The 12069-nt window shown below is 41.5% G+C and overlaps 1 long non-coding RNA gene across 1 annotated transcript; it reads left to right on the top strand.

The window, feature by feature from the left end:
- Positions 1 to 1098: 1098 nt before the first annotated feature.
- On the top strand, positions 1099 to 4118 carry LOC120976703 (uncharacterized). The gene is made up of 3 exons (XR_012204974.1): positions 1099 to 1279; positions 1361 to 1519; positions 1650 to 4118. It is a non-coding gene; the product is annotated as an uncharacterized lncRNA (long non-coding RNA).
- Positions 4119 to 12069: the final 7951 nt, after the last annotated feature.

Raw genomic sequence — 12069 nt, 5'->3', positions numbered from 1 at the left:
GAGGCTCTATGGGTCTATATTTATAGGTGAAAAAGAGGTTTAGGGGTTAAAGACTAGGTAATGTGGGACTAAACGTAGACGAAAAGACAAAAAAGAGCGCGTCGCATGGGCCTAAAGGCCTTAGCGGTTCGGCGGGCCGCGCGGCAGTCTTTGTTTTTTTTTAGCAATTGAAAAAAAAGAAAAAAACTATAGAAAAGAAATATGGGGAGGAATATAGCCGGCTGGGCCTGGCCTATTTAAGAAAAAAAACAATGGGGCGCCAAAAGCTATTATACTGCGCATGAGGGCGACATATAGTCACAGAGTACGCGCATGTAGTTTTTTTATAGAGACAGGAAAGAAAAACTGAATAAAGAAAATAAAAACAAAACTTTATATAGGCATATTATATATAAAAATTTGCAGAAAAAGATTTCCTACAGCATGAACATTTTTGTAAAGTCAAATAAAGTCCACACAAATTTTAATAAATCAAACAGTGCTACTGCCTTAATAAAATCCAATAAAAATCATTTTAAAAATACCAAAATGATTTCAAATTTATTTTTCTCCAATTTTCTGATGTAGGGAATCATGTTACCCTATTTTCTGTATATTTTATTTTTGGAGAAAAAAAATAATTTGAATAAAACTCAAATAACTCCAATATTGAAAAATAATTTCAATGGGACTTTGAATTAAATCCTTTGAAACTCCCAACTCATATTTCATTTGTTTTGAAGACGTCATTTTATCTTCTCTCGTGAAAATCATTGAGTTGCATAAAGTTTCAGAAATGGGAAATATTTTCAAATGAAATTCAAATATTTTCAACACCCCTTGTCATCTATACTACTATTAAACAAGCAAACATATTCATCGCTAAACGCACTCAGCCTAATCTACACATAACAACCCGACCAATTACAGCCTCACGTTCAAAGTCATTTAATTTCATCTAACCGTTCAGATTACACTAACTATCAGCCAAGAGTGCGTTTATCAATTTTCCCTGGCGGACGATTACTCTGCCGAACCGATGTCCTCCCACACCCGCACAAGTAGGAAAAAAAGGTGGAATCATAAAAGGAAACAAACACGTCCTGGCTTCCTGATGAGGGGCGCGAGGGCCGCGGAAAACGCGAAGACAACCAACCCTCATCCGGCGCATCTGAGAGCAGGTCGCCGCCCCGGCCGATCCACTTCTACCGTACGCGAGAGCAGGCTGCCGTCCTCGCCGCTCCTCCGACGGAGGCAATTGCAGGACGCCGCCCCTGCCGCTGCTCCTCTGCTTCCCCATGTAGGCCGCTGATCCTCTTCCCACGGACGCGAGCGCAGGCCGACGCCCCCGCCGGTTCCTTTCTAACGAACTTAAGAGCAGGCCGCTACCCCCGCCGCTCCTCCTCCAACGGATGCGAGAGCAGGCCGCCGCCCCGCTCCTCCTCCTTTGCTACCCCAGGTATGTGGCCGCCGAACAGACAACACGGCCGCCACCCGCCGCTCCTCATCGTCTTCACCCACGAAGATGCTACTAATTAAGGTGGCTTAGCGCTCTGCGGGTCGATTGATTTGTAGGAATGGAATTCATAGGATTTTTAATGGTTTGTTAGCGCTCTATTTTGGAGAAAAATTCTGTCAATTTCTGATTCAAATTCTTGTGGTTCTGGCAGTGTCAACGGAATAGAGGAACGCAGCGGAAGGAGCATCAGGCACGCGGTTGCGGCGCCGGCGAAGGTCGGAAAAGAGATGGGTGGGTTCTCGCCAAGTTTCTGCGGCTCATGGTGTTCATCCAACTCCCTAGAACAACTAGAAGATGAGTTACCACGACTTCTACATCAAAGGTTGGATCTTTAGTAGTTTGTTGGTGGGTGTGCCTACTTATTAATTTGATTTGATAAGTCAACCTGAGGAACTGCAGATTGGGTGTGAATGAAGTTGTTAATATCATTTCGTTCGTGTGTACTTGTGTACTAATGATAGCTGCTGCGGTTGTCTGTGAGAGCTGCTGCGTTGTATAAGGCCGACGTGCACCAATGTAAACTTTAGGTGAAGCTTACAACACGGCGAGGGATAGCCTTGATTTCTGCACGAGTAATGCACCTGTAATGTTTCATGTTGTGTTCCTGGACTGCCAACATTACAGAATGATAAGCATTATGAATCAGATTTTTCTCCGCATGACAATTAGTATGGTTGTTGCTTGACAAATGATTTAAAGGCATAAACTGATTAGAGAACATGTCATGTGTTCTAATTTCTGAATCATATGGTTCACATCAATATTTTGAAGCTGAACTAGATTGATTTTTATGTTTTCCACTAACTGCACCTGCACCTGCACATGCTAAATTTGTAGAATGTTACCTTCCAATAAGAGGAATCAGATAAAAAGAAGTATATGTAACAAAATTAATTTTCGTAACATGTACGACTTCCAAATTTATATATTCGAGCTCATTGTCAGTTCAAATACCTCTGTTTCGATGTTATTGGTGATTCCAGTTGAATTGAATGTTGAGAATTGCTTTGCAGCCTGATGTACAACACTAACATTTTTCGTAAAGAAGAATAAATTTAATCGGAGATGCTTCTATTTATTCTCTAATGATGTAACCATATAACTTGTATGCTTTCTCTTGTCAACAAGCAAGGTACTTCTTTCAGCAACTACTTTCGGAGGTCTGCTACTGCCATTTCATGGTACACTTTGCTTTGGAAAATTATCAAAGGAAACCAATGCAGATTTCCCCCCTCATTAACTGATGCTAGAAATGCAGGAAATCTGTCACCATGATCTTAAACATGATGAGAGTCGAACATCCCAGTGAAAATTTGCAACTTTGGTTACTCAAAGGTGCTAATACTTGTGTTATGTATCATGGATTTCTAGAATTGATCTTTCCCTTTTATGCTCTTCAATTGATATACCGTATTCAGCTATCTAACTCTTGCTTTCCATACACTTCTTTAGCAGAACATCATCATATATTTGACTGCTTAAAGAGACGACTTTGAATGGAAAATGAGTAAAGACACTGACTATTATCGCAGCCAATAGATTTATTTGTTGTGCTCTTCCGAACTGGAATACCCTCAATGCTAATAATTTATTAATTTTATTTAGATGACACCTAAACCCCTAAGTCATGTTTCTTGCAGTGTATTTTTTTACACTTCATTAAAATTAATTATATAGGTCTACAATAGTTGCTTCTTTAAATTAAAGTAGTCTGCTTATGAGAGATATAAAACAATCCAGTTCTCTGACCATGAATATTGTGGGAAATTTCAAAATATTTGATGGAAAATTCTACACACTTGAAAAGGAAAGTTGGGTACTTTCGAAAAGGAAGATTCTCTGGCATGCATTTTCTAAGTTGTAATGCTCTGCTTTCACTTGCACAATAACACTGCTCCTAGATGTACCTTGCCTTGACATGCACAATAACATTGCCTTGATGTACTATTCGGAAAGAATATGCAAAATAACATTTTCTCGGAGAATAATTTTAATTGCCTTCTTAACATCAATATTTTAGGGGCATGGTATGCCTCACTCCAGGAACAATGTACCATTGCGACTGCTTCTAATTGAGTTTTATATTTAATCATTTGCCCTCAGAGCGCATTAAACACCCATGTATCTTTCTTGAACTGATGGGTATCACCGGATTTGGACAAATACATTTATGATCTGGTAGTTTGACTATCGTTCTTTGGTAATTTACTTATTGTTACATGTATATACCAGTTGTAAAATGCACCTAATTGTAGTGTTGGCACTCTCCGCGCGTGTTTGGTCACGCTTGGACCAATATTGTGAGCATCCCAACATGCTGTGGCTCTGCATGTCAAGGGCGGTGCGTTGTTGGACAGGGTACAGGTTCTCTCGAGTGACGAAAGGATGAAGGAGAGTGTAAAAGTGTTGGTACAGGTGATGGCGCATCACTGATGTGGTTGAGTACAGTTTTTAGCCAGTTAAGAGGAGGAACAAGAACAGTTGGGTGCAGCTGAAGTATTAATGAAGAGGACCTATTCATTCATTATTTTCTTTATTTTGTGATTGTTCAACAAATTTTCTAGATTATCTTTTTATGGTACATGTTTTCCATTTTTTTCCTTTAACACAAGTTGCATTGCATTGTGAAATGAGTACACCTATTATTATTTATGTGATCAATGCAATTTTCGCAATACTATGTATATGACCTAAACAATGGATGGAAAACAATTTTAGTGGACACAATATTTGAAGTTACGGCTAAACTGTACAACATCCAATATAGTTTACAGATTTGTCTGGCATTTATCATTTATATTAGTCAAGACGTGCGTTGCACGTGCAGGCTTACTATTTTAAATAAATGGAAGAAGTCATGTCATCTTCTCTCCAGGGTTTTGTGGTGAAAAGAATTTGAATTCATGGAGATCATAAAAGCAAAATGAAAGTTTGGGAAAGTCCTTTTATTCCCTCTCATTTAACTTTCAAAAGATTTCGAATTCCACTCACTTTCAGTCAATCAATCAAACAATCAATCCAATCTATCTGTTTATTATAACATTCCAAAATTTAGAAATTTGGGATGTTACAGTTAGTAAAACCACTAGTTTCAAGAAGGGCAAGGGAAATAAGGGATACTTCATGAAACGGCAAATCAGTTGCTGCTCTAGTGAAGAAACCCAAGGTTGAACCCAAACCCGAAACTAAGTGCTTCTGTAATGAGGGGAACGGTCACTGAAGCAGAACTACCCTAGATAGATGAGAAGGTAGGCAAGGTCGACAGAAGTATATTGGATATATATTATATTAATGTGTACTTTACTAGTACTCCTAGTAGCACCAGGGTATTAGATACCGGTTCGGTTGCTAAGTGTTGGTAACTCGAAATAAAAGGCTACGGAATAAACGGAGACTAGCTGAAGGTGAGATGACGATATGTGTTGGAAGTGTTTCCAAGGTTGATGTGATCAAGCATCGCATGCTCCCTCTACCATCGAGATTGGTGTTAAACCTAAATAATTGTTATTTGGTGTTTGCGTTGAGCATAGACATGATTGGATTATGTTTATCGCAATACGGTTATTCATTTAAGGAGAATAATGGTTACTCTGTCTATTTGAATAATACCTTCAATAGTCTTGCACCTAAAATGAATGGTTTATTGAATCTCGATCATAGTGATACACATGTTCATGCCAAAAGATATAAGATAATAATGATAGTACCACATACTTGTGGCACTGCCACTTGAGTCATATTGGTATAAAACGCATGAAGAAGCTCCATGTTGATGGATCTTTGGACTCACTCGTTTTTGAAAAGATTGAGACATGCGAACCATGTCTATTAGTATATATGCATGAAGAAAGTCCATACAGATGGATCGTTTGGACTCACTTGATTTTGAATCACTTGAGACATGCAAATCATACCACATGGGCAAGATGACTGAAAGGCCTCGTTTTCAGTAAGATGGAACAAGAAAGCAACTTGTTGGAAGTAATACATTTTGATGTGTGCAGTCCAATGAGTGCTGAGGCATGCAGTGGATATCGTTATGTTCTTGCTTCACAGATGATTTGAGTAGATGCTAAGAATATTTACTTGATGAAACACAAGTCTGAATTATTGAAAGGTTCAAGTAATTTCAGAGTGAAGTTGAAGATCGTCGTGACAAGAGGATAAAATGTCTATGATATGATCATAGAGATGAATATCTGAGTTACGAGTTTGGCACACAATTAAGACATTGTGGAAATTGTTTCACAACTAATACCGCCTGGAACACCATAGTGTGATGGTGTGTCCGCACATCATAACTGCACCCTATTGGATATGGTGCATACCATGATGTCTCTTATCGAATTACACTATCGTTTATGGGTTAGGCATTAGAGACAACCGCATTCACTTTAAATAGGGCACCACGCAATTCCGTTGAGACGACACCGTATGAACTATGGTTTAGAGAAACCTAAGCTGTCGTTTCTTAAAAGTTTGGGGCTGCGACGCTTATGTGAAAAAGTTTCAGGCTGATAAGCTCGAACCCAAAGCGGATAAATGCATCTTCATAGAATACCCAAAACAGTTGGGTATACCTCCTATTTCAGATCTGGAAGCAAAAGTGATTGTTTCTAGAAACGGGTCCTTTCTCGAGGAAAAGTTTCTGTCGAAAGAATTGAGTGGGAGGATGGTGGAGACTTGAACCGTCACTTCAACTAATGTGTAGCAGGGCACAGGAAGTTGTTCCTGTGGCACCTACACCAATTGAAGTGGAAGCTTATGATAGTGATCATGAAACTTCAGATCAAGTCACTACCAAACCTCATAGGACGACAAGGATGCGTACTACTTCACAGTGGTATGTAATTCTGTCTTGGAAGTCATGTTGTTGGACAACGATGAACCTATGAGCTGTGGAGAAGCGATGGTGGGCCCGGATTCTGATGAATGGCTCGAGGCCATAAAATCCGAGAGAGGATCCATGTATAAAAACAAAGTGTAGACTTTGAAGAACTACTTGATGGTCGTAAGGCTGTTGGGTGCAGATGGATTTTAAAAGGAAGACGGACAATGATGGTAAATGTCGCCATTAAGAAAGCTCGACTTGTCGTTAAGATGTTTTCCGACAAGTTCAAGGAGTTGACTACGACGAGGCTTTCTCACTCGTAGCGATGCTAAGAGTCTGTTGGAATTATATTAGCATTTACTGCATTATTTATGAAATCTTGCAGATAGGATGTCAAAACATTGTTTCCTCGACGATTTTCTTGAGGAAAGGTTGTATGTGATACAACCAGAAGGTTTTGTCAATCCTGAAATATGCTAACAAGTATCCAAAGCTCCAGAATCCTTCTAAGGACTGGAGTAAGCATCTCGGAGTTGGAATGTACACTTTGATGAGATGATCAAAGATTTTGGGTTTATACAAAGTTTAAGAGAAACTTGTATTTCCAAAGAAGTGAGTGGGAGCACTATAGAATTTTTGATGAGTATATGTTGTTAACATATTGTTGATCAGAAATGATGTAGAATTTCTGGAAAGCATCCAGAGTTATTTGAAAGGTGTTTTTCAATGGAAAACCTGGATTAAGCTACTTGAACGTTGAGCATCAAGATCTATAAGGATAGATCAAAAACGCTTAATAGTACTTTCAAATGAATACATACCATGACAGGATTTTGAAGGAGTTCAAAATAGATCAGCAAAGAAGGAGTTCTTGGCTGTGTTACAAGGTGTGAGTATTGAGTAAGACTCAAGACCTGACCACGGCAGAAAGGAGAGAAAGGACGAAGGTCGTCCCCTATGATTTAGACATAGGCTCTACAGTATGCTATGGAGTGTACCGCACCTGAAGTGTACCTTGCCATGAGTCAGTCAAGGGGTACAAGAGTGATCCAGGAATGGATCACATGACAGCAGTCGAACTTATCCTTAGTATCTAGTGGACTAAGTAATTTTCTCGATTATGGAGGTGGTAAAAGAGTTCGTCGTAAGGGGTTACGTCGATGCAAACTTTGACACTAATCCGGATGACTCTGAGTAGTAAGCCGGATTCGTATAGTAGAGCAGTTATTTGGAATAGTTCCAAGTGGCGCATGGTAGCTAAATCTACAAGATGACATAGAGATTTGTAAAGCACACACGGATCTGAATGTTGCAGACCCGTTGACTAAAACCTCTCTCGTAAGCATAACATGATCAAACCCTAGAACTCATTGAGTGTTAATCACATGGTGATGTGGACTAGATTATTGACTCTAGTAAACTCTTGGGTATTAGTCACATGGCGATGTGAACTTTGAGTGTTAATCACATGGCGATGTGAACTAGATTATTGACTCTAGTGCAAGTGGGAGACTGTTGGAAATATGCCCTAGAGGCAATAATAAAATGGTTATTATTATATTTCCTTGTTCATGAAAATTGTCTGTTGTTCATGCTATAATTCTATTAACTGGAAACCGTAATACATGTGTGAATACATAGACCACAACATGTCCCTAGTGAGCCTCTAGTTGACTAGCTCGTTGATCAACAGATAGTCATGGTTTCCTGACTATGGACATTGGATGTCATTGATAACCGGATCACATCATTAGGAGAATGATGTGATGGACAAGACCCAATCCTAAGCATAGCACAAGATCGTGTAGTTCATTTGCTAGAGCTTTTCCAAATGTCAAGTATCATTTCCTTAGACCATGAGATTATGCAACTCCCGGATACCATAGGAGTGCTTTGGGTGTGCCAAACGTCACAACGTAACTGGGTGGCTATAAAGGTGCACTACGGGTATCTCCGAAAGTGTCTGTTGGGTTGGCACGAATCGAGACTGGGATTTGTCACTCCGTATGACGGAGAGGTATCTCTGGGCCCACTCGGTAATGCATCATCATAATGAGCTCAATGTGACCAAGTGTTTGGTCACGGGATCATGCATTACGGTACGAGTAAAGTGACTTGCCGGTAACGAGATTGAACAAGGTATTGGGATACCGACGATCGAATCTCGGGCAAGTAACGTACCGATTGACAAAGGGAATTGTATATGGGATTGATTGAATCCTCGACATCGTGGTTCATCCGATGAGATCATCGTGGAACATGTGGGAGCCAACATGGGTATCCAGATCCCGCTATTGGTTATTGACCGGAGAGTCGTCTTGGTCATGTCTGCATGTCTCCCGAACCCGTAGGGTCTACACACTTAAGGTTCGGTGACGCTAGGGTTGTAGAGATATTAGTATGCGGTTAACCGAAAGTTGTTCGGAGTCCCGGATGAGATCCCGGACGTCACGAGGAGTTCCGGAATGGTCCGGAGGTAAAGATTTATATATGGGAAATCCTATTTTGGCCACTGGAAAATGTTCATGATTTTTCGGTATTGTACCGAGAAGGTTCTAGAAGGTTCCGAAGTGGGGCCCACCTGCATGGGGGACCCACATGAACGTGGGTAGTGGGGGCAAGGCCCCACACCCCTGGTCAAGGCGCACCAAGATCCCACCTTAGAAGGAATAAGATCATATCCCGAAGGGATAAGATCAAGATCCCTAAAAAAGGGGGATAACAATCGGTGGGGAAGGGAAATGATGGGATTTCTTTTCCCCACCTTTGCCAACGCCCCAATGGACTTGGAGGGCAAGAAACCAGCCCCCTCCACCCCTATATATAGTGGGGAGGCGCATGGGAGCAGCACCCCAAGCCCTGGCGCCTCCCTCCCTCCCGTGACACCTCTTCCTCCCCGCTTGCGCTTGGCGAAGCCCTGCCGGGATCCCGCTACTTCCACCACCACGCCGTCGTGCTGTTGGATCTCCATCAACCTCTCCTCCCCCCTTGCTGGATCAAGAAGGAGGAGACGTCGCTGCTCCGTACGTGTGTTGAACGCGGAGGTGCCGTCCGTTCGGCGCTAGGATCATCGGTGATTTGGATCACGACGAGTACGACTCCATCAACCCCGTTCTCTTGAACGCTTCCGCTCGCGATCTACAAGGGTATGTAGATGCACTCCTCCCCTCTCGTTGCTAGCATCTCCTAGATTGATCTTGGTGACACGTAGGAAAATTTTGAATTTCTGCTACGTTCCCCAACATTTCTCACCTCAAGAGTTGGTGCAAACTTCGCCGGTACATCCAAACCCCGTGATACGATACGCTCTATCACACATAAGCCTCATTATATCTTCCTCAAAACAGCCACCATACCTTCCTACCATGGCATTTCCATAGCCATTCTGAGATATATTGCCATGCAACTTCCATCATCATCATATGCATGACTTGAGCATTTATTGTCATATTGATTAGCATGATCGTAAGATAGCTAGCATGATGTTTTCATGGCTTGTCCGTTTTTTGATGTCATTGCTACGCTAGATCATTGCACATCCGAGTACACCGCCAGAGGCATTCATGTAGAGTCATATCTTTGTTCTAGTATCGAGTTGTAATATTGAGTTGTAAGTAAATAAAAGTGTGATGAGCATCATTATTAGAGCATTGCCCCAGTGAGGAAAGGATGATGGATACTATGATTACCCCACAAGTCGGGATGAGACTCCGGACGAAAAAAATAAAAAAAGAGAAAGGCCAAAAAAAAGAGAAGGCCCAAAAAAAAAGAAAAAAAGAAAAAAAAGAGAGAAAAAGAGAGAAGGGGCAATTTTACTATCCTTTTACCACACTTGTGCTTCAGAGTAGCACCATGTTCTTCATATAGAGAGTCTCTTGAGTTATCACTTTCATATACTAGTGGGAATTTTCATTATAGAACTTGGCTTGTATATTCCAACGATGGGCTTCCTCAAATGCCCTAGGTCTTCATGAGCAAGCAAGTTGGATGCACACCCACTTAGTTTTAGTTTGAGCTTTCATACACTTATAGCTCTAGTGCATCCGTTGCATGGCAATCCCTACTCCTCACATTGACATCAATTGATGGGCATCTCCATAGCCCATTGATTAGCCGCGTCGATGTGATACTTTCTCCTTTTTTGCCTTCTCCACACAACCTCCACCATCATATTCTATTCCACCCATAGTGTTATATCCATGGCTTGCGCTCATGTATTGCATGAGGGTTGAAAAAGCTGAAGCGCGTTAAAAAGTATGAACCAATTGCTCGGCTTGTCATCGGGGTTGTGCATGATTTGAATATTTTGTGTGGTGAAGATGGAGCATAGCCAGACTATATGATTTTGTAGGGATAACTTTCTTTGGCCGTGTTATTTTGCAAAGACATGATTGCTTTATTAGTATGCTTGAAGTATTATTGTCTTAATGTCAAATGATAGACTATTGCTTTGAATCACTCGTGTCTTAATATTCATGCCATGATTAGATATGTGGTCAAGATTATGCTAGGTAGCATTCCACATCAAAAATTATATTTTTTTATCATTTACCTACTCGAGGACGAGTAGGAATTAAGCTTGGGGATGCTGATACGTCTCCTTCGTATCTATAATTTTTGATTGTTCCATGCCAATATTCTACAACTTTCATATACTTTTAGCAACTTTTTATATTATTTTTGGGACTAACCTATTAATCCAGTGCCCAGTGCCAGTTTCTGTTTGTTGCATGTTTTATGTTTCGCAGATAACCCATATCAAACGGAGTCCAAACGGGATAAAAACTGACGGGGATTTTTTTTGGAATATTTGTGATTTTTGGGAAGAAGAATCAACGCGATACGATGCCCGAGGGGGCCACGAGGCAGGGGGCGCGCCCCAGGGAGTCAGGCGCGCCCTGGACCCTCGTGGCTACCCCGTAAGGCAGTTGGAGCCCTTCTTTTGCTGCAAGAAAGCTAATTTCTGGATAGAGAACCTGTCCAAAATTCAGCCCAATCGGAGTTACCGATCTCCAGTTATAAAAGAAACGGTGAAAGGCCAGATCTGAGAACGCAGAAACAGAGAGAGACAGAGAGACAGATCCAATATTGGAGGGGCTCTTGCCCCTCCCACACCATGGAGACCATGGACCAGAGGGTAAACCCTTCTCCCACCTAGGGAGAAGGTCAAGGAAGAAGAAGAAGGAGGGGGGCTCTCTCCCCCTCGCTTCCGGTCGCGCCAGAACGCCACCGGGGCCATCATCATCACAACGATCTACACCAACACCTACGCCATCTTCACCAACATCTCCATCACCTTCCCCCCTCTATCTACAGTGGTCCACTCCCCCGCAACCCGTTGTACCCTCTACTTTAACATGGTGCTTTATGCTTCATATTATTATCCAATGATGTGTTGCCATCCTATGATGTCTGAGTAGATTTTCGTTGTCCTATCGATGGTTGACGAATTGCTATGATTGATTTAATTTGCTTGTGGTCATGTTGTTGTCCTTTGGTGCCCATCATATGAGCGCGCGCGTGGATCACACCATAGGGTTAGTTGTATGTTGATAGGACTATGTATTGGAGGGCAAGAGTGACAGAAGCTTCTACCTAGCATAGAAATTGATGCATACGGGATTGAAGGGGGGCCAATATAACTTAATGCTATGGTTGGGTTTTACCTTAATGAATGTTAGTAGTTGCGGATGCTTGCTAATAGTTCCAATCATAAGTGCATAGAATTCCAAGTCAGGGA

The sequence above is a fragment of the Aegilops tauschii genome, chromosome 3, assembly GCF_002575655.3.
Source record: "Aegilops tauschii subsp. strangulata cultivar AL8/78 chromosome 3, Aet v6.0, whole genome shotgun sequence".
NCBI classification, from domain to species: Eukaryota; Viridiplantae; Streptophyta; class Magnoliopsida; order Poales; family Poaceae; genus Aegilops; species Aegilops tauschii.
The sequence above is the reverse complement of the archived record's forward strand: the minus strand, read 5'-3'. Positions and strand labels throughout refer to the sequence as shown.